At 43.4% G+C, this 8,586-nt stretch overlaps 1 non-coding gene across 1 annotated transcript; it reads right to left on the reverse strand.

The window, feature by feature from the left end:
- Positions 1-1,802: 1,802 nt before the first annotated feature.
- On the reverse strand, positions 1,803-1,874 carry trnae-uuc (transfer RNA glutamic acid (anticodon UUC)). Its single transcript has one exon. It is a non-coding gene; the product is annotated as a tRNA-Glu (tRNA).
- Positions 1,875-8,586: the final 6,712 nt, after the last annotated feature.

Consider the following 8,586-nt stretch of genomic DNA (forward strand, 5'->3'; position numbering starts at 1 on the left):
ACAGCAGCCTAACACACTTTGTCCTGCACATGTTCACACATCCAAATACACAGGTGCACACAAGACAACTGCACTAAGAGCATTCACACAACATGTGTCAGCAGGTCATGGAACACACACATAGGTGGTCACAGCAGGCTGGCAGAATTTGAGCAGTCCACTCCTGCTTACTAGTCAGAGTATATTAGGGCTAATATCAAACATTAATGTCAGCAAGGTACTGTAACTGCTGGTCATGGTCCATGTGCAGCTATATGTGTCTGTTGGTGTTGATATAAGTAGGAAACATTGCTGCTTGGTGGCTGTACCCAATGTGGCCATCTGTGTGGGAACCTTGAGGTCATCCCACAAAAGTCTGGAGGGATTGCTGGCCCTGGTCATGGCTGGCCTGGGAGTAGCTCAGGATCCTGTAGGAGGAGCTGGAAGAAGTAAGTGGTGTCTTTTCAGTCTCTGACTAAATTCTTGGGTCACCTTCCATGAGCTGCATGCATGACAGGAACAAATGGACATAACAGGCTGTCCCAAAGTTACTCTCCTCTGAGTCAAAGAAGACATCAGAAATGTGTGTTGCAGCACAGGTGTCTGTCCACTTGAGCATGTGCAGGTATAAATGCCTTGGTCGTTTTGGAGTGCATCCTTGTGTGTTTGTTTGTGTCAGGACATGTCAGGCTAAAACGCTCCGTCTCCTGCTGTGCCTGAGAGATTTTGATCCTCAGACGCTCTGAAAAGCTTTTCTCACTCAGCTGGTTCCTCCATGGTCAAAGAAGAGGACGTGTCCTCTGATGACATCTTCACCATTTGTCTTCCACATTTGTAGAGCTGAATAAACTTTATGCAGACAGTTGTAATATACATAATTTAAATATGACTTTATAATTCCTCAAAGACCAGATGGAGTCAATGTTGGGGGAAATGGTTGTTTTCTTTCCAGCTGGCTGAGAGGGCTATGTTTGATTGACAGCAGCTGACAGGTCACTCTGTGATGGTATGTGTTTATGTGAAACACCATGCAATGCATTCTGGTAGTGTCGCATTATGATTTGAGACACAGGACACTGAGTGCATAAAACTGATGTTATGGATCTAACATTAAGGCAGATTCAGAAATATGTTTATTCAACTTCTGTGACTTTGATAACCACCATAACAGAAAAAAAAATGTTAACTTAATGCTGTGTTTAATTGTGTTCAGAATAATCAGTTCTTCAATGTTACAGATTTTCTCTGTCATCCCACCAGTGACCTCTAATCTAGATTTGACATTGTGATAAAAAAACAGTTAGTTCTCTGTGTGTGTTCAGTCACAGTCCCTCTAAAACTTCACTGTAGGAGAAATAATATCCACAGGCAGAAGGAACAGATGGAATAAAAGCTGTTTTATTGGCAGTTACATTCCTTCAAATGACTTTAAACAGGACTTTTAGTGCAGAGTACAAGTGCTATCTGGGGGTCTTCACCTGAGGTTCTCCTGGGACCAGGGTGAATTTCACAGAGAACCTTTGATGATCACTGGTGTTGTCACAGTCACCTATATCATCAATAACCTCAGATTTTACCACTTTGTTGTCACAGATTTCACGCTGACAGCTTAAATACTGTGCAGCAAATCTAGCAGAACATTACATCTTGTAATGCGCCTCATCTCCCCGCAGTAACACTCTGTAGATGTTAATTTAGCCCACAGGCTTCATTTTAAAGTGGTGCTGGACATGCAGCATTACTTTAAACACAGCAGCTGGCGCTGCTAAATCAGAATCAGAATTCCTTTATTTATCCCCGAGGGGAAATTCTTTAAAAGTTTGTTCCCATACCGGGAGTCGAACCCGGGCCGCCTGGGTGAAAACCAGGAATCCTAACCGCTAGACCATATGGGAGAGATACAGTACTGATACAGTACATACAGCAAAATCTACTTTGTTTACTGGCCTCAAGTACACATGATCAATGGTCTGCAAAGTTTACATAGAAATCTCTGCTAAGAGCTGAAACTGTCTTTAGTTTGTCTTCAGTGTTGAGTTTGTGTGGAAGCTGGAAAACTCCACACTGTGTGCATCATCTGTCAGTCTGTGCCCTTCAGTCCAGACAGTGATACATTAGGATTGACAGTAGGGGCAAAGATCAGTGCAGCTCAGGTCAAAGTTCAACTGAAGTCAACTTTCTGCCCAGACGCACCACAGACACTGGTGTAAATGTGCTGCAAGCTCATACACAACAGTGGAGATGTGTGTAAAAGCTGGATGTTAGCTGTTGCCTGGTGGGTTGTTGCAACATGGTAACTGACTTCAGCCTGTCATGGGGGGCTGTGTTTAGTGTGTGGAGGCTGTAGAGCTCATTTGCCTTTTACGTCATGAGGTCACTGCATCAAAACAGCAGTTATTGAGAGGTTTCCCTTCTCATGACTCTGCTGACTCATCTGCATTTTTATTAGAACTCAAGATTCAAACTGAGACGTGAGCAGCATTTCATATGTGAGTGCACTGTGTCTGTGACCTGCATGCATCATCTCTGAGCACAGAACCAGCTGTGTGTCTGTTAACAGCAGCAGAAATCAGCTCTGTTTTTATTTATGGATTCATTGATTTTATTGATTTCTGCTGCTACAGAGGGCAGAAAGTTCACAATGGCACCTTGAATTTATATGTGTGATTTAAACAGCTGTCTGTGGAGGTCAGACTTCAGTCAGCATGGTGGAGGGAGGAATATTGATTTGAAGCATTAAGAGGAGGCCGGTGGTCACTGGGTGACACACTGCAGATGTCTGTGTTGGTGTGGAACGAGCTTCACACATATTTTCTGTGTGGATTGGCTGTCAACCAAGTTATGGTGAGTCAAAGAGCTGGAAACAACAGGCAGAGGGACCTGTAAGAGTTCCTTGAAGACCTGCTGTCACTCCACGTGGCAGAAATGATGAAGAGACTTGGACATCTGTCATAGTCTATGGCTGGTATGAAGGAAGCTGACGTCCACAAATAGAGGTGGAGGGCTGGATTGCAGCTACTTCAGACTCTCACCAGGAGGCTGTGGATCGATACAGCTGGGCCCCTGTAGTTTAACTGAGCAGATACAATGTTAGATATATGTGAGGCCAGGTCAGTCTGAATTGAGTGACTGCAGTAAGAGGAATATAAGTAATATTGAACCTGCTGTTTTTAAATAAGACAGTCTGTCTGGGAGGCTCAGTCTGTCCAGTAGGACTCACTGTGTCTGTGTCTATTTCATCACTTCCTCTGCCTTCCTGTGTCATTTCATCATGATTTCATCACTCACAGCAGAGATCTTCATCTTAAAGAGGTGTTAGATTGGCTGGACTTCATCAAACTGCTCCAGGAGGTACTAATCATCAGAGGATTTTTTAGATGTTGCACATTTACTTCTCAAACAGGAGAAAGAACAGAGCACACAGTCAATTTCTGTTGTGAGGTCATCATTTCATTTGAGGTTATCATCAGTCAGTCATATCACGTCAGACCTGCTGTTTAATCTATCAGGAGCCGTATGGAATTTAAATGTATTTAAAAAAAGTTTGATCTGGGACTTTAAATAAACAGTCTCTGTGAATAAATTAGCACATTATGAGATTTTATCATGAAACCTGTATCTGTTATACAGGTTTCATGGTTCTTTGTGTGAAGTCAGATTTATGTCGAACTAGGCTTTCAAAGACAATTCTAGTGTCTTATTAAATTCTTAGAGCATAGTATTATTCTAATAATGCATCAAAACTCCAGCTAATCTGCAGCTATTGTCTGTTCTACCATTTCTTACAGTATGTTACAGCTTGATTTCTGTACAAAAGGAGCAGCAGGTCTAAAACCACCTGCCCATTAAAGAGCTCAATGGGGTAGCTATAGTGTGTCCAAGGTGGCAGCTAATGTGAGCTCATTCTAAAGAATTGTTGGAAGCTAAAAGATGAATTTCCATCCTGCCAGGCTCCAAGCTACAGTATGTACTTGCAGCTGAACGGCTGATGGTTTGGACCAATCAGCATGTGTGAGGAAGTACTAAGCATGTTTAGGTGCTGGTGGCCTTTTTGTGCAGATCTTTGGTCCACAAATGGCAGAAATTTGAGGTAATGTACCAAGACACAGATCACATGTTAGCTCCTGGGCTCAATGGGACCGTATAATCCCAGCAGTGTGTTCTGGGCCTGCTTCAGTTAATCATCAGACAGACTTCTCAGAGAATGTTGCAAAGTTGACTTTGTGAGAAACTGGAGATGAGGAGTTGAGGGCTGGTGGTTTGAGCTGAGTGCAGGTCAGGCAGCTGGCACATCACAGGCTGGTCTGAAGTGGAGAGAGCGGGCTGCTGGATAAACAGAACAGACAACAAGCTCTGAGACATGAAACAAAGAATTACTGAGGAAATCAGACAGCAGACAGATCACTGTCAAAGCTGCAGGAGGCTGTAGCAGCAGCATGATGTGAAGGGCACGTCCTCATCAGGTGTCTGAACCATTACTACTGACTACAATGAGTTAAAGTTGTGTCTCTTCCAGTCACAACTAAGGCTCATGACCAACTCTCAGATTATTTAGGAGTTTGGGGGAGTTAGTCTGACATTATTAAAACTTCACTCACTGGATGAACTGATCTGAGCTCATGAACTCAGTGTGGATGTTTGATTGGTTTATTTACATATTTGCATGCTGTCATTGGGTGAACATGTACATGAAGTGTAAACACTGTCAGCTCAGCTTCTCTCATATACATGGATGAAAGCACTTCTCAATGTTTTAGTTATTCTGACTTTAAAAGGTTCAAACATCAATAAAACTGACAGACTTCAAGCTCAGCTCCATCTGACCCTGTTTGTCTCTGAGTTCATGAATCTCTCATGTATTGGATATGCTGTTTGACAGTCAAAGCTCAAATCTTCTGCTATAACTGTGCCAGTCTTGGACTAAATGTCTCACTGCACCTCTAAACCTGTGTCATCTCTGTCCCCACAAACATGCTGTTTTCACCACTTCCTGGCTGTTAGTGTTATTACATTGTTCTGGACAGATGATTTTTATATTTCTCATAAGTTCCCTAAAAGCTCCTTAAAGGAGCTCATTTCCTTCACAGGACCTCTCTGTGCCTGCAGTACAGACAGAGGAGCAGGCTGGTGTGACCCAGATAGTGCTGCACACTGATCAATATTTCTTTATGCTGGGAGGCCTGACACATTTCTAACAGTACACAAAGACACAGAGAGAGTTATTAATGGAATAAAGAAAGAGGAGAGAGGGAGAAATTATTCATTGTTACCATCAGCTAATACAGCAGTGTGCACAAACAGCTTAAACCATGCTGCATTTACTGTAAGGCCTAATGTTGCTATTTGTCCTCATTAACATCTGGAAACTACAGCCTCTGAATCAGATTATCCACTACTCAGAGATAAAATCTGTATTGATTTTGTAATGTAGATCAAATCAGTTGTCAAGTCCAGCTTTTATCATTTACGACAACTAGCCAAAGTCAAGCCATTTTTATCAAGACATCACTTTAAGATTTTAATCCATGCTTTTATCTCATGTAGACTTGACTACTGTAATGCACTTTTTGTTGGGCTCAGCCAGACGCTGCTGTCTCGTCTTCAATTAATTCAAAACGCTGCAGCCCGACTTTTAACAGGTACCAAAAAATTGAGTGACTGCGAGATCCCAAAGTGGCATTTGGCATGCCTCGCTTGCTGAAGTGGTATGTGCCGATCTCAAAGTGGTATGTGCCGATCTCAAAGTGCCATGCCAGGTCTCAAAGTGCCATGCCAGTGCCATGCCTGGCTGTTTTAGTGGCATGTGGCGATCTCAAAGTGCCATGTCTCACTGTTTTAGCGGTATGTGGCGATGTGTGGCTCACATGCCTCTGTTTTTAAGCAACATGCCATCTTGTTGGGGGATGTTCTAATGGGATTTAGTGCCCGTTTTGGACATTATCACTTAGACAGTCTGCTCAAGCACTATATGTACTACTCATATGGCGTTTGTACCGATGTGTCAGCACTGGCTGTTTTAGTGGTATGTGCTGCTTCGTTGCTCCAGGATGCTTTGCTGACATTTAAAGCCCGTTTTGAACTTCATTAGTTTACAGCGACATGTCAATGACTGCCTGCGACATGTCGCTGTCAGTCAGTGACACGCCACTTTCAGTCAGTGGCATGTCGCAGGCAGTGACAGTGGCATGTCAGCTTTTGGGGATGATTTGGTGCCAATTTATGCCCGTTTTGGACTTTATCAGTTGGACAGTCTGCTATAGTCAGCTCATATATTGTTATGTGCCGCTGCAATTGGTATGTATGGATCTTCCAGTGGTACGTACAGCTCTGTGGCTCATATGCCTGTTTTTAGCGGAATGCCACTTTTTTTTGAGATGGTTTGATTGCATTACTTGCATCGTGACCTATGGCTGTCAACATATTATACCACTGTCTGACCGATTTACTTGTATTATTCTGTTTCATTGTTTTTTGTTATTGTATCAATAAAGTCTGAGTATTGTCAATCTTTGTCTCTTTTCTTCCAGGAGGGGGCAGTATTTTGTAACTTTTTGTACGGCAATTAAACCCAAAAATGCCTCTAATTTTCATGGCTACCTAATTGCGACATGGCACAATATATTCTTAGTTTAGTATAGTGTTAATCAGCCCGCTTACACCACCCAAAAACGGGTTTAAAGATTTTGTATTACCTGTAAGAATTCTCCCTCCTTATTCATTCAACAACATACACAAATGCAATGACACAAACAATTAGGAGAGGGTGGGAAATGTGTTAAGCTATATAAGGTCTTTGAAGCACTGTGAGGATTTAGATAATATAGGCTACTACGGACATGAAAACAGTTTTTAACAGCACAGGATCGACCCGCACCCCCTTCGCAACAGGTGTATTGATCACCTATGGTTTATACAGTGGATCCCCTGTTCGCCGTGTCTGTTCCATGATGTAGGAGACTCAGAGGTGACCCTCCCTCCCCCCTTCTGACACACACACACGACACCTTCTCCGCAGCAGGGGCGCCTGCAGTTGCAGTTGCAGGGCGCCTGCGGTTGCAGTTGCAGTTGCAGGGGTGCCTGCAGTTGCAGTTGCAGGGGGGCACAGCACAGTTTTTGATGAGTCATTATCAGGGATCACAATCAAGTGTGATTTTCTTCCTTGCTGCCTTCCTGATTGTTTGATCATGCAACAGCCACACTGATTGCAAGACAATCAGTGTGGCTGTTAGGCCTCGTTCACACTGGAGAAAGTCATTCCAGCTAGAGTAGGATTGAGCCCAGACAGCCTTTAAGCTGGATGCGTTCAGACCTATTTTCAAATCTGGCTAGCACACACTTGTGTCCGCACTCAATCCAGCTTCATCCAGCGTGTTTGCTGTCCTCCAAACCACTAGGTGGCGCCTCACAATATACAGAGTCCGTTCAGGCCGCGGTAGGACCGCGTGTGCGCATGCGTCGTGCGTTTTTTTGTCCCGCGTCGCGCCCTGCTAACTGGAAGTAGCACATCGCTAACCGGAAATAGCATGTCGCTAACCAGAAGTAGCATGTCGCCAGCCGGATTCGCGAGCCACATTTGCGTTCACACCTGAGCCACATTTGAGCCAATCCGGCTAGATCCACCTCTCGTGGGTGGATCTAGCCGGATTGAAATCAAACTGGATACTGCCGGATTCTAGGTGTTCACACTCAGAAAAAACACATCTGGATAGGCCCGAATCCCGCTTTAGCCAGATTTTTTCCCAGTGTGAACGGGATATGGGATCTTGCTGTGGATCTGCCTCCCAACACCCCCACCTCAAAGTATAAAGTAGACTTCAAACAGTTAAAGAGAGGACACTTTCTTATTAAGACACAGCATGAATTCAGTTTAAAAAGTTAAGACCACCGACCCCCCACCAAACAGAACTGATCAAGCTACTTGGATAAGCAGCGAAACGTCTTCAATAAAACTATGCAAGTGTAGATGTCTTGTTTCAAACTTCTGAATCAAAATGTCCTGGATTCTTGAGAATTGGCACTACAAAACAACAAAGAACAAATTTATTTAACAAGACATTGTATAATTTATAGTTATCCATAATTCACAAAATAAATGGTAGCCTTATAAACCACTACAAAGCAAACAATGGCGTACTTAGAAATTTACATTATAAACATATATCCCTCTGTCCTAGTCTGTCTTTACAGGATGCTTTACCTGTATCTTTTTTAAAAAAAGTCTTTCATTGGCATTTCACACTTTAGCTGCCATCCTGCCCCTCCCCCAGTGATGTTTTCTCAGGGGCAGGGGAAGAAAGTGACAGTCACAAGTCACAGTCGCTGCTTGAAAGACATGGCTGGTAAGTTGCTTTCGAATACTGTGTTTTAACCAAGCGGCAACCTTCGGGGCTCAAAGTTGAAGCCCATGCGGAAGAGTTAAAACTTGTAATTCACGCCGCAACTGCTGGGGGCTGGCTCCAAAAGCAAGTAATTTCCCATAGACTCCCATGTTAAAATGGCCGACTTCACAGCAGAAAAAAACATGTTTACAGCCTGGTACAAAAAACCACTCTGGTCTCAGATGATAGGTTCCCTTCTAGTGTCAATTGTAGGGGGGTGAATTTTTTT

The sequence above is a fragment of the Parambassis ranga genome, chromosome 10 (assembly GCF_900634625.1).
Source record: "Parambassis ranga chromosome 10, fParRan2.1, whole genome shotgun sequence".
Lineage (NCBI taxonomy): Eukaryota > Metazoa > Chordata > Actinopteri > Ambassidae > Parambassis > Parambassis ranga.